General features: G+C 42.7%; 1 protein-coding gene across 1 annotated transcript in view; it reads left to right on the top strand.

The window, feature by feature from the left end:
* Positions 1-15,000, top strand: part of LOC125045724 — a 55,932-nt gene that overhangs the window by 1,235 nt on the left and 39,697 nt on the right. The gene's annotated exons all lie outside the window — the stretch shown is intronic.

Genomic DNA, 15,000 nt, shown 5'->3' with positions numbered 1-15,000 from the left:
AAGAAATCAGCGATGTATCGATGTGAAACCGATAGAGAGAAAGCCAGGTGTTGGGATGTTAAGCAGAAGGTAAAATGCGTGGGAATAAGTGTCAGAAGAAGTCGCATATTCTAACGCAAACGACTCGGTGCAAAAACGGGGACCATTACTATGGAGGTTCAGTAACCCAGGATTCGTGTGAAGGGGGGGGGGGGGGGAGCGTACTGTGGGTGGGAAATTTTCTCTCCCTCTCTTCCCCCCCCCTCTCTCTCTTTCCCCCCTTCTCTCTCTCTCTTTCCCCCCTTCTCTCTCTCGCTTTCCCCCTTTACCTCTCTCTTTCCCTCTTTACCTCTCTCTTTCCCTCTTTACCTCTCTCTTTCCCTCTTTACCTCTCTCTTTGCCTCTTTACCTCTCTCTTTGCCTCTTACCTCTCTCTTTCCCTCTCTCTTTCCCTCTTTACCTCTCTTTTTCCCTCTTTACCTCTCTCTTTCCCTCTTTACCTCTCTCTTTCCCTCTTTACCTCTCTCTTTCCCTCTTTACCTCTCTCTTTCCCTCTTTACCTCTATCTCTTTCCCTCTTTACCTCTGTCTCTTTCCCTCTTTACCTCTGTCTCTTTCCCTCTTTACCTCTATCTCTTTCCCTCTTTACCTCTGTCTCTTTCCCTCTTTACCTCTGTCTCTTTCCCTCTTTACCTCTGTCTCTTTCCCTCTTTACCTCTGTCTCTTTCCCTCTTTACCTCTGTCTCTTTCCCTCTTTACCTCTGTCTCTTTCCCTCTTTACCTCTGTCTCTTTCCCTCTTTACCTCTATCTCTTTCCCTCTTTACCTCTGTCTCTTTCCCTCTTTACCTCTGTCTCTTTCCCTCTTTACCTCTGTCTCTTTCCCTCTTTACCTCTGTCTCTTTCCCTCTTTACCTCTATCTCTTTCCCTCTTTACCTCTATCTCTCTTTTCCCCTCTCCCTCTTTCCCTCTCTCTTTCCCACCCCTCTCCCTCTCCCTCTTCTCCTCCTTCCTCTCCTCATTCTCCTCCCTCTCCTTCTCCCTCTCCTCCTCCCCCTCCTCCTCCTCCTCCCCCTCCTCCTCCCCCTCCCCCTCCTCCTCCCCCTCCCTCTCCTCCTCCCCCTCCTCCTCCCCCTCCCCCTCCTCCTCCTCCCCCTCCTCCTCCTCCCCCTCCTCCTCCTCCTCCTCCCCCTCCTCCTCCTCCTCCTCCTCCCCCTCCTCCCCCTCCCCCTCCCCCTTCTCCCCCTCCTCCTCCTCCCCCTCCTCCCCCTCCTCCTCCTCCTCCTCCTCCTCCTCCTCCTCCTCCTCCTCCTCCTCCTCCTCCTCCTCCTCCTCCTCCTTCTCCCTGTCCTTCCCCGTCCTTCTCCTTTCGCATCCCTCTCTTGCACCTTCCATTCCTCCTCCCGCTCCCTCTCCTTCCCCCTCCCCCCCTCCCCCTCTCCTTCCCCTTCTCCCTCCCCCCTCTCCTTCCCCTTCTCCCTCTCCCTCCCCCTCTCCTTCCCCTTCTCCCTCCCCCTCCCCCTACCCCTACCCCTCCCCCTCCCCCTCCCCCTCCCTTCATCATTAGGAAAGTTGATCTCTTCACTCGTTTGCCAAACAAATAGAAAGGTTAGGAGAGATGATACACGGAAAACGAGGGAAAAAAATACTATAGACAACGAAATTAAAGACCCGTTCTCAACAGGCCGTGGCTCCCACACACAATAGCGTATAATATATAGCATTTGAATATTAATGTTTGTACAGTTCATAGAATGAAGAACAATGGCGTGTTGGGACAATTGTGTATATACGGAGGCAGCACTTTACCGCCAAGCCATTGTGTTGGAAGGTGTTCTATAAAAATGGTAACAATTTTAAACATTTTTAAGTGATAAAAGGAAATTGTTCTGAAATCTGGTTTATTCCGGTTTAAATGCCATTAATAATTGCTTAGAGAGTCTCGAAATTAGATTAATTATAAAATATATGATGGATTGTATGACACGTCAGCTTTCTACTTCCATATTAAGGGGGGGGGGGGGTGTATTGACAAACAGCCACTCCAGCGTAAGTATAAAAAAAAAATATATATATATACAATCGTTCCGTAGGTTAACCTTGCCACGCGCGTCGCTGTTTTTTTTTTTTTTTTCTTTCTTTCTTTCTTTTGTTTCTTTTTCTTTTCTTTTTTTATTCTTGCCCTTAATAATTATTTCTGTTCGTGATTATTCCTCCGCGTTACGTCAGAGTCTGTGTTGGGGCGTAGGGCGTGGAGCGTGGGCGTCGGCCGGGGGGGGAAGGACTGGCGTAAACATGACATGACGAATGCTTTCCTTACGGTACTCGCCCGAGTGGCCGTGTTTCTGCGGCGGAGGAGGAGGAGGAGGAGGAGGAGGGGGAGGTGGAAGGGGAGGGGGAGGAGGAAGGGGAGGAGGAGGAGGGGGAGGGGGAAGGGGAAGGGGAAGGGGAAGGGGAAGGGGAAGGGGAAGGGGAAGGGGAAGGGGAGGAGGAGGAAGGGGAGGAGGAGGAAGGGGAGGAGGAGGAAGGGGAGGAGGAGGAGGAGGAGGAGGAGGAGGAGGAGGAGGAGGAGGAGGAGGAGGAGGAGGAGGAAGGGGAGAAGGAGGAGGAGGAGGAGGAAGGGGAGGAGGAGGAGGGGGGAGGAGGAGGAGGGGGGAGGAGGAGGAGGGGGGAGGAGGAGGAGGGGGGAGGAGGAGGAGGGGGGGGAGGAGGAGGAGGGGGGGAGGAGGAGGAGGGGGGGAGGAGGAGGAGGGGGGAGGAGGAGGAGGAGGAGGGGGGGAGGAGGAGGAGGGGGGGAGGAGGAGGAGTATATATAATTATATACATATATATTTATATGTTTATATATTTAGTTATATATGTATGTATATATATAGACACAAACACACACATACATATATATATATACATATATGTATATATACATATATGTCTTATGTGTATATGTGTGTGTATTTCTCTATCATGTGTATATTTCTATATATATATGTATATTTATATATATATTTATATATATGTATATTTATATATATATATATATATTTATATATATGTATATTTATATATATATATATATTTATATATATGTATATTTATGTATATTTATATATATGTATATATGTATATTTATATATATGTATATTTATGTATATTTGTATATATGTATATTTATATATATGTATATATATGTATATTTGTATATATGTATATTTATATATGTATATGTGTGTGTGTGTGTGCGTGTGTGTATATATATACACACATACATATATATCTACATGTATGTATGAATATATGTATAAATATATATGTATATATACATATATATTTATATATATATTTATGTATACATGTATATATACATATATATTTATATATATTTATATATACATGTATACATAAATATATATGTATATACAAATATATAAATATATATATGTATATACATATATATAAATATATATATGTATATACATATATATAAATATATATATGTATATACATATATAAATATATATATGTATATACATATATAAATATATATATTTATATACATGTATATATAAATATGTATGTATATGCACATCTATGTATATAAACATGTATATATGTTTATATATATAGATGTAATATGTGTATATACACATTTATGTATATGTATGTATATATGCATATGTATATGTATGTATATATGCATATGTATATGTATGTATATATGCATATACATACATATGTATATGTATGTATATACATATGTATATGTATGTATATATACATATGTGTATATACATATGTATATATATACATATGTGTATATACATATGTATATGTATGTGTCTATACATATGTATATGTATGTGTATATACATATGTATATGTATGTATATATACATATACATACATATTAGTATATATATATGTATATGTATGTGTATATACATATGTATATGTATGTATATATACATATACATACATATTAGTATATACATATGTATATGTATGTGTATATACATATGTATATGTATGTGTATATACATATGTATATGTATGTGTATATACATATGTATGTGTATATACATATGTATATACTAATATGTAATATGGTGTGGGTTGGTTACAGATTATATCCCCGATTATAGATTTTGAAGAGTGTTGTGATTATGTCCAGCTATGTACAGAAACACCAAATATAATTTCCTAGGATATGTCCAGACGAGTGAGTGTCTGTCGAGGTCAGTGACAGACATAAGTTACGTAATTGAAGATGGAATTGTAGCATCTTCAATTACTGAACGTGTACCCTTATCTTGCCCCCATTCCCTGTCTCAGACCTCAGACCTCACCTCAGTTGTGCGTGTTTGTAGTGCTGTCCTCAGTCGAGAGAGATTTCCCGAAAGTTGTGTGTACCTGCCTCCTATTGGGGCGGGTGTGGCTTTTGTCTCAATCAACTTGTCAAAAGTCAGACATCATCATCTCCTGCGGTCGATATAGAATGTTCGCTTATCTGAATATGCATTTATCAGAAGCCTTTTCATTTGAAGCCATGGTATCAGGTGGCATGATGGGACAATATAGGATAGGATATTTGGAATACTAATAAACAAAAAGGACGTTTCTTTCACAAACTTTACCGATAAAAATTGTATCCAAACAATGTTCTGCTCGTAAGCCAGATTATTAAATAGACACAAATATCTATCGACATCAGTATTTTTTTTCTTGCGAGACCGCCCCCCCCACACATATATGTATACTCACCTAAATATGTATAAGTAAATATGTGTATATCTTTGTGTTTATATTCATATTTATGATCATATATGCGTGTGTTTGTGTTTGTATGTGTATGTAATTCTTTATACATTATATATCATTTACATTGTATATGTGAGTAGTATATATATATTACATATGTTACATATATACATATATATCATATATATATTACATATATTACATATATATACATATATATTATATATATTACATATATGTATGTAATTATGATTATATATATACATACATATATATATATATATATATATATATATATATATATATATATATATAATACACACGCACACATTAAGAGAGAGATCGCGCAATACAAGCACGCGCTTATGGCCCCTTCTACCTTGATATAAGTTGGGGGGGGGGGGGGGGGGCATCTCCAAGCCGAAGTGTCTGAAATGCAGCGGGTATTTGCGGCGTCCCTGCTGAGCTGCTGGTCGGGTGATGAACCCATGACTTGAGGACTGAATGCTGCCCTCGCTACCACCTGGCAGTCTAGTACCGTTTCTCCCGACCTGTTGGCGGGCGTGGTGACCGGATCTGCTTGTGGGCGTGGTTAACAGGACCCGTTGGTGGGCGTGTCATACCTCTCTGCAAGGCAAAAAGGGGATCACTACGGTTGTCATCGAGGCATTAGACTAGCCGACGCATCAGCGACCACCCTCCGAGGCACCAAACACCGGAGCAATGCAGATTCCACTTCTGGTAGATCCGCAATAAATTTGCATCCTTGCACTTCGAATCATTGCAAAGCGCCGTCGTGGATTCGGTCGTGGGATACTTCCGGTCGTCTGAGAGGTCACGGACAAGGTCTATATAAGTACTTATATAGACCTTGGTCAAGACGGCATTCGAAATCGGTCGGGAGATCCTGGAGTAATTGACAAGACTTTTATACTGGTAATGAAAGCCTGTGTGTGTGTGTGTGTGTGTGTGTGTGTGTGTGTGTGTGTGTGTGTGTGTGTGTGTGTGTGTGTGTGTGTGTGTGTGTGTGTGTGTGTCCCGCCCACAAAACTGTATTCTGTAGAGAAATCCTAAAGTTGGAGATCCGTAGCTTCTTAGGTAGTCGAGGTGGGCCCAACTCCCGCCTGGCAGCGCGGTTGGTGCCAACCCCCCCCCCCCCCCTTGTGTCAGCTGATTGATTGACTGAGTAGAGCTCATAGGGAAAAGGGTCGATACAGAGCTGAATGCTGAATGTATTTACATGTTTATAAACATGTTCAGAATATATGTTGAATGTAATTTACTGCATTAGATTTTGTTAAGGGATCTTTCAGCAAATTGCAGTACTATGACATTTATAGAAGCATTTGCATTTTTGTATGTGTCGAATTTTAGGGAATTCTCAATCCATAAAAATGACCTTCAGACCTGCTCTAATAATAGTAAATCTGTTATTAGTTCCTTGAATTATCTCCGCCATCCGGCTTTCAGACCTGCAATAGGCCTGCCTGTGTGTTTTATGATGTCCTTCATCTGAGAGGGCCGAGTGGACACCATTAAAGCGTGTGTGTGTGTCTGTGTCTGACTTTCTATCTGTGTCTTGTGTGTCTGTCTTCGTATGTCTGTCTGTTTGCCTGTCAGTCTCATCTGTGGCAATCGGCGTGTAATTGGAACCAGCATCAGAAAATGCTATATGATAAAGTTTTTATCTTTGGAACATAAAACTTTGATCGATAATTCGTCTCATTACTCGGAATTAACACTCCTGTGCATGACTATGATAAAAGTTGTGATTATTTAACCCTATATAAAAAAAAAATTCTCATGAGATTGCTTCGTCCGCCCCCAGATGGAAGCACCTGCACGACCTCTCATCCGCCGGCTTATATACGCATTAATGATAAATATATAAACTCCTTCCATTAGTGTATACAAAAGTGACATTTAGTATTGTTTTTCGGCGGGGGTGGGGGGTAGGGGTTGGGGAATTGACGAGAAAATAAAGGTCCCAGAAGCTAAAATCTTAACGGTTTTACGTAAAGTGATTTATGCCCGCAGCCCGCGCTTAAGTAATATAACGGTAGGCCACTGACTCCGGACACAATACAATATTTATGAGATTTACGGACCACGATTGACGCTTCTCTTGAAAAGGTAAGCATATATATATAATAAGTATAAATAATATATATTTTGATCTGAAATTGGGCCCCGTTTCCGCTTTCTGTTAAGGTTAAACGTTTTTTGTATTTCAATTCGGGGTCGTTGCCAAGTTCAGGCATTTTCTCACCATTACGAGAATTTTACGGCGTTAATATTTTTCTTCTTTTTTCTCTCTCTCGCTCTCTTTACCTTTTTTTTCTCTCTCTCTCTTTTAAGGGGAAGGGGTCGTTCAGACATTTACTGCGATGTTTATAGAAGCAAGATTTTATTGGTTTGTAAATATATTTGGACGTAATTAAATATTCTATGTTGTAGATTCTAGTAATTTATATAGATTCTGTGTGTGTATGCGTGTGTGTGTGAATCGGTATGTGTATGTTTATATATCCGTATGATTTTGAGTTTGCACACACACACACACACACACACACACACACACACACACACACACACACACACACACACACACACACACACACACACACACACACCATCTCATGCACATATACGAACAAAGGGAAATCGTCATTCACGTCACCCCCCCCCCCCTGAACCGATACTATCTCCATTATTGTTTTATTCCGAGAACCATATTGCGTCAAAATATACTCTGACCCGATGTGATCCAGGAGGATGACAGACGACAGAGATGTGACACTGTGACATGACAGTAGCGCAGGACGGTGTTAAGAGACGCTAACACTATCACGATAAAAAAAAAAAAAACAAAAAAAACATGGCACTTGACGCACTAACACGGTACTTTATCGTTACTAACACGTCGTTTAACACTATCAGGATACTAACACTACAATTAAAACTATCACGATGCTAACACTACAATTAAAACTATCACGATGCTAACACTGTACTTCACATTAGCACGGTAATAACACGGCACTTAACACTATCACGAGACTAACACGACGCTTAAGTAACACGATAACAATAGTAACACTTAACATTAGCACAGTACTAACACCGCTCTAATGCTTCACCGCCACAGCACGATATTTATATAATAGCAACACAGGCTGTGTTTTTTTATGAATTTTTATTCGTTCATCTTTTTATGTGGAGATAAAATAGTAAGAGTGTGTTGAATATCTAGTTAATGTGTAAGTGTGTATATATATGAATCATTATGATAATTGTATCACGTTCGTATAAATAGAGAAATGCAATTAATACACTCAAATATTCTAAATATTTTCACATTTAATGCAAAATAGATTCCATTATTGTTTTATTCCGAGAACCATATTGCGTCAAAATATACTCTGACCCGATGTGATCCAGGAGGATGACAGACGACAGAGATGTGACACTGTGACATGACAGTAGCGCAGGACGGTGTTAAGAGACGCTAACACTATCACGATAAAAAAAAAAAACAAAACAAAAAAAACACGGCACTTGACGCACTAACACGGTACTTTATCGTTACTAACACGTCGTTTAACACTATCAGGATACTAACACTACAATTAAAACTATCACGATGCTAACACTACAATTAAAACTATCACGATGCTAACACTGTACTTCACATTAGCACGGTAATAACACGGCACTTAACACTATCACGAGACTAACACGACGCTTAAGTAACACGATAACAATAGTAACACTTAACATTAGCACAGTACTAACACCGCTCTAATGCTTCACCGCCACAGCACGATATTTATATAATAGCAACACAGGCTGTGTTTTTTTATGAATTTTTATTCGTTCATCTTTTTATGTGGAGATAAAATAGTAAGAGTGTGTTGAATATCTAGTTAATGTGTAAGTGTGTATATATATGAATCATTATGATAATTGTATCACGTTCGTATAAATAGAGAAATGCAATTAATACACTCAAATATTCTAAATATTTTCACATTTAATGCAAAATAGATTCCAGTAGATGATATCTGTCGGTATAAATGATGTTTTCACATTTGAAATACCTCGGATTTCTTTTTCGTAAAATATTTACCCATTCCATATGTTTTCTGTAGTATTCTCTTCACAAAATATTTCGCGTAGATTGCAAATTGCTATGAATAACTTTTTATTCGCATTCTCACATTTTCAGTTATGAAAAATATTTGACAAGTGCATGATATATATACACGTCTATTTGTTAGATATATAATGACTGTTTTTAAAGCATATTTTGGTAGACGTGATCACATTTTCGAACTCTGTAAGTACCGTGTTAATATTACGAACGAGAGATTGGGAACTTGTTCATAGAATCAGTAGATTGCATACAACAGCTGTATATAATTGTTTAACCTGGAATGTATGCAGTAGTAAAAAAAAAAAAAGAGTAATAAAAAGTTATATGTGGTGGGTTAAGATTGCCCACGAGGGCAACGAAGGTGATTAATAAAACAAAAAAACAAGTAAATGAGGATGATACAGATAGTTCGATATGGAAATTATTTAGAAATGATTTTTTTTTCAGGTCAGGTCATGTTATAGGAAATGATTTAGAAAGATATTTTTCCCAGGTTAAGTTACGGAAATTATTTCGAGAGAGATTTTCCCAGGCTAAGTCATGGAAATTGATTAGAAAGAAATGTTTGACCAAGTTGGGTCACATGAATGATTTAGTAAGGTATTTCCCCCGAGGCTAGACTATGGAAATAATCTAGAAAAGCTATTTACCCAAGACATTCTCCCTCTTTGCGAGTACCCAGAGGAATCCACCCGCCTATTAAGAGGCCCAGTTTTTACCCGCCATTTCATAACTCCGATGCCCGACAACATATGCCGCGCGTTTTGTTTGTACGGCTGAGAGGAGACGTTTTTTTTTTTTTTTTTTTTTTTTTTTTTTTTGTGCGAATTATTTAGTTATTTTTATTACTTGATTTTTTTTCCTTCATTATTTCCCCTTTTATCGTATTTTTTGTATTATAGTTTATTTTTTATTTTATTTTCTAATGAGGGTGGTCGAGTATCTGCTTTTTGACATTTGTTTCAGCCTTGGTTATAGATAAATGACCTAGGCTGTAAGAGAAAAGAGAGAGATAAAGAGAGAGAGAGAAACGCAATACTGATCGACACTGATATTTATCTGTCCCTGCGTTTAAAAGGTTTTCAAAACTTCCTCCCCTTTTCCCCCCCCTTCCCCTCTCTCTCCCCCTCCCCCCTCTCCTTCTCTCTCCCCCCCTCCCTCCCTCCCGCTTCTTTTTCTTTCCCCCCCTCCCTCCCCGTCCCTCCCCTCCCTCCCCCCCCCCCTCCCTTTCCCCCCCTCCCTCCCTCCCCCCCCCCCCCTTCCCTTCCCTCCCCCCCTCCCCCCCTCCCCCCCTCCCCCCCTCCCCCCCTCCCCCCCCCCCCCTCCCCCCCCCCTCCCCCCCCCCTCCCCCCCTCCCCCCCCCCTCCCCCCCTCCCCTCTCTCCTCCCCCCTCCCCCCCCCCTCCCTCCCCTCTCTCTTTCCCCCCCCCCCCCTCCCCCCTCCCCCCCTCCCCCCCCCCTCCCCCCCTCCCCCCTCCCCCCCTCCCCCCTCCCCCCCTTTCCCTCCCCCCTCCCCCCCCCCTTTTCCCCCCCTCCCTCCCCCCTCCCCCCCCTTCCCCCCATTTAAAAAAAAAGGGGGTTTTTTTAAAAAACCATTTATTTATTTTCAACCCCCCAATTCCTTAGTTCCTTTTTTCCGGGCCCTTTCCCCATTTTGGCCCCCCCTTCCCCTTACCCTTTCCCTTCCTTATTTCCCTTTCCCCTTCCCTTTTCCCCCCCCCCCCTTCCTTCCCTTAATTTACCTTAGCCTTTTTCCCTTACTTCCCCCTTCCCTTCCCTTACCTTACCTCCTTTAATTTTCCTTTTCCCCCTTTTTCCCTCCCCCCCTTACCCTCCCCCCCCTTTTTTCCTTTCCCCCCGTTTTTTTTTAACCTTTTTTCCCCTTCCCCTTACCTCACTCCTTCCATTTCCCTTACCTTCGTTTTCCTTACCTTCCTTTTTTCCCTTTTTTTCCCCTTTTTTCAAACCCATCTTGTCTTTCTCCCTTCAACTTCTCCCCCTCACCTTCCTTCTTCTCTTCCCTCCCCCATTTGCCTTTGTCTTCTTCCCTTTCTCCTTCCTCCCTTCTTCCGCCTCCCTTACCTTTCTTATCGTTATTTACCCTCCCCTCTTTCTTCCCCTTACCTCCCTTATTCAATTTCTCTTTCCTCCCTTCTTCAATTTCTCTTTCCTCCCTTCTTCAATTTCTCTTTCCTCCCTTCTTCAATTTCTCTTTCCTCCCTTCCCCTTACCTTTCCTTTTCCCTCCCTTCCCCTTCCCTTTCCTCCCCTTGCTTCCCTTCCTCCGTAGACTTTCCTTCCCTTGATTTCCCCTTCGCCTCCCTTACCTCCCCTCCCCCATTCCCCCCCACCCGCCCGCCCCCTCCCTTTGTCTCTCCCTTTGTCTCTCCCTTTTAAATCTGGAAACCCCCCTTTTTGGGGAAATTTTCAAAAAGGGCCTGTGGTGGGGGGGGGCTGGAATGTTTGGTCGTGTGTGGGGACTGAAGGGGGTTGGTTGGGGTGCGTGCGTGTAGTTTTGTGCGTGTGTGGGTACGTGTAAGTGTGTTTGCGTGTGCGTGCGTGTAGTTTTGTGTGTGTGTGCGTGCGTGCGTGCGTGCGTGTTTGTGAAAGGGAGGGGAAAACGTCGTGCATAAAAGTAGGTTTATATGTAAAAGGGGTCTGTACTGGATATGTTTTGTAGTTTGTATGTATTAAAGATGCGTGTTTCTTTTTTTTGCGGGCGTGCAAAGTAGGGTTTTTTTATGTGCGTGCGGTTTGTTGTGCGCAGTCCCCTTTACACTTTGCTCCCGGCAAAAGAAGGGGGGAAGTACACAGCCGTTGTTGCGTGCGGTTTCAAGGGCGAGAGTGACTGCGGTCCGGTAGTTTCCCCCTTCATTTTTCGGAGTCTGCATGCCTGGGGTTGGGGGGGGGGGGGGGGGGAGGGGAGGAGGAAGGGGAGGGGGGGATAGGGGAGGAGGGGGGAGGGGGGGGAAAGGGGAGGGGGGGGGGGGGGGGGGGGGGGGAAAGGGAAGGGGGAGAGGGGGAAAGGGGGGGGAGGGGGGAAGGGGGAGAAAAGGGGAAAAAAAAGGGATGGGGAAAAGGGGGGGGGGGAAGGGGAGGGGAAGGGGGGAAGGAAAGGGGGGAGGAAAAGGGAAAAAAGGGGAAAAAAAGGGGAAAAAGGGGGAAAAAGGGGGGGAAAGGGAGAAGGAGATTGAGTGAGAGGGGATGGAGATAAGAATTGGAAAAAAAATGTAAGGAAGAGAGGGGGGAAGGAGAAGAAAAGGCAGAAGGAGGAAGATGAGAAGAGAGAGAGAGAGAGGAGAGAGAGAGAGAGAGAGAGAGAGAGAGAGAGAGAGAGAGAGAGAGAGAGAGAGAGAGAGAGAGAAGGGAGGCGTATGAAGAGGAGAGAGGAAGAGACAGGAGAGGAAAGAAAGGGTGAGAAAGATGGGAGGGAGAGGCGGGGGATGGAGATAACAGGAAAAGGGAGGGAGGGAGGGAAGGAGAAGAAGAGAGACTGAGAATGAGAAAGGATAAGAGAATGAGAATGAGAGAGAGAGAGTAAAATAAAAGAATGAGATGAGGAAAAGACAGACATACACGGAGTTTGAAATAAACAGATATAATAGAATAAATTAAAAGAAACCTCAGAAGGTGCAACGCACATGGGCAAGCACAGCCACGGAAAACAAGCAGGGAAACAGCAAGGAGACTCGCAAGCAGGCAAGCAAAGCATGGGGGTGGGGGGATGGGGGGAGGTTCCAGAAAGACTTGCTTGCGGTTGGTGACAGGCCTCGGGGCTGGGAACGCGTGCTTGCTTCAGTCTCGGTTCTGCGTTCTGGTCCAACAAGCCCCTTTTGCTTGCTTGTGTGGGTCTGTAGGCCTGTGCGTGTATGTTTGTAAATGTGTGTGTGTGTGTGTGTGTGTGTGTGTGTGTGTGTGTGTGTGTGTGTGTGTGTGTGTGTGTGTGTGTGTGTGTGCGCGCGTGTGCGTGTGTGTAGTGTAGTATATGCGTATGCATATAAGCGTTATGCTATAGACAATATAGCTCTACATATTATTTGAAGGGAAAACTGGATCCGTCTAGAATATTCTGCCGTAGAGAGATGTATGACCTCAATTTGGGTTTCCGGTGTGGGCGGGATGGAGGGAGGGGGGGAAGGGAAGGGAAGGGAAGGGAAGGGAAGGGAAGGGAAGGGAAGGGAAGGGAAGGGAAGGGAAGGGAAGGGAAGGGAAGGGAAGGGAAGGGAAGGGAAGGGAAGGGAAGGGAAGGGAAGGGAAGGGAAGGGAAGGGAAGGGAAGGGAAGGGAAGGGAAGGGAAGGGAAGGGAAGGGAAGGGAAGGGAAGGGAAGGGAAGGGAAGGGAAGGGAAGGGAAGGGAAGGGAAGGGAAGGGAAGGGAAGGGAAGGGAAGGGAAGGGAAGGGAAGGGAAGGGAAGGGAAGGGAAGGGAAGGGAAGGGAAGGGAAGGGAGAGAGTGAGAGAGAGAGAAGAGAGAGAGAGAGAAAGAGAGAAAGAGAGAAAGAGAGAAAGAGAGAAAGAGAGAAAGAGAGAAAGAGAGAAAGAGAGAAAGAGAGAAAGAGAGAAAGAGAGAAAGAGAGAAAGAGAGAAAGAGAGAAAGAGAGAAAGAGAGAAAGAGAGAAGAGAGAGAGAGAGAGAGAGAAAGAGAGAAAGAGAGAAAGAGAGAAAGAGAGAAAGAGAGAAAGAGAGAAAGAGAGAAAGAGAGAAAGAGAGAAAGAGAGAAAGAGAGAAAGAGAGAAAGAGAGAAAGAGAGAAAGAGAGAAAGAGAGAAAGAGAGAAAGAGAGAAAGAGAGAAAGAGAGAAAGAGAGAAAGAGAGAAAGAGAGAAAGAGAGAAAGAGAGAAAGAGAGAAAGAGAGAAAGAGAGAAAGAGAGAAAGAGAGAAAGAGAGAAAGAGAGAAAGAGAGAAAGAGAGAAAGAGAGAAAGAGAGAGAGAGAGAGAGAGAAAGAGAGAAAGAGAGAAAGAGAGAAAGAGAGAAAGAGAGAAAGAGAGAAAGAGAGAAAGAGAGAAAGAGAGAAAGAGAGAAAGAGAGAAAGAGAGAAAGAGAGAAAGAGAGAAAGAGAGAAAGAGAGAAAGAGAGAAAGAGAGAAAGAGAGAAAGAGAGAAAGAGAGAAAGAGAGAAAGAGAGAAAGAGAGAAAGAGAGAAAGAGAGAAAGAGAGAAAGAGAGAAAGAGAGAAAGAGAGAAAGAGAGAAAGAGAGAAAGAGAGAAAGAGAGAAAGAGAGAAAGAGAGAAAGAGAGAAAGAGAGAAAGAGAGAAAGAGAGAAAGAGAGAAAGAGAGAAAGAGAGAAAGAGAGAAAGAGAGAAAGAGAGAAAGAGAGAAAGAGAGAAAGAGAGAAAGAGAGAAAGAGAGAAAGAGAGAAAGAGAGAAAGAGAGAAAGAGAGAAAGAGAGAAAGAGAGAAACCCCTCTCTCCCCCTCTCACCCCTCTCTCCCCCTCTCACCCCTCTCTCCCCCTCTCACCCCTCTCTCCCCCTCTCACCCCTCTCTCCCCCTCTCACCCCTCTCTCCCCTCTCCCCTCTCTCCCCTCTCTCCCCCTCTCTCCCCTCTCAAGTCCATTTTGATTTTAGTTTGTTAATTTTGTCTAGACAGAGATGGCTTCGTAAGGGTTTCGTCACCAAGGAGTCCATTATTATTAATCCTAAGTCACCTAAATCACCTGTTTACCTTTTTCCATGAATTTCGGAACGATGTTTTTTTTTTTATTATTGTATTATTTATATTGTTATTAATAATTTAGTATTATAATAACTATAGGCCCAATATCAATGGTAATCATAATATTGATATTGATAGTAACAACCACAACAGCAGTATCGATATTAATAGCATTAATAAAATACAGCATGCAGGAATGGGGAAATCAGGCACAGTCACAAGGGCCTACTAATTGACTTCGCGCTGGCTGCCAAGTGGACAGGACATAAACCCGAGGCGAGTGGGTTGAGGATAATCATAATGGTGATATTGATAATAACTACAATGGAAGTACCAGTAATAACAATTATGATAGTAATGATAGTCACAATGATAATGATGATGGTAATAATAATAACAACAAACAACAAAAACTAATGATGTAATTTACCAAATGAACAGTAAAATAAAAAGAACAAAAAAAA

Source organism: Penaeus chinensis, chromosome 37 (assembly GCF_019202785.1).
Source record: "Penaeus chinensis breed Huanghai No. 1 chromosome 37, ASM1920278v2, whole genome shotgun sequence".
Classification (NCBI taxonomy): Eukaryota; Metazoa; Arthropoda; class Malacostraca; order Decapoda; family Penaeidae; genus Penaeus; species Penaeus chinensis.
Note: the sequence above shows the minus strand (reverse complement) of the source record. Positions and strands in the feature narration are given on the sequence as shown.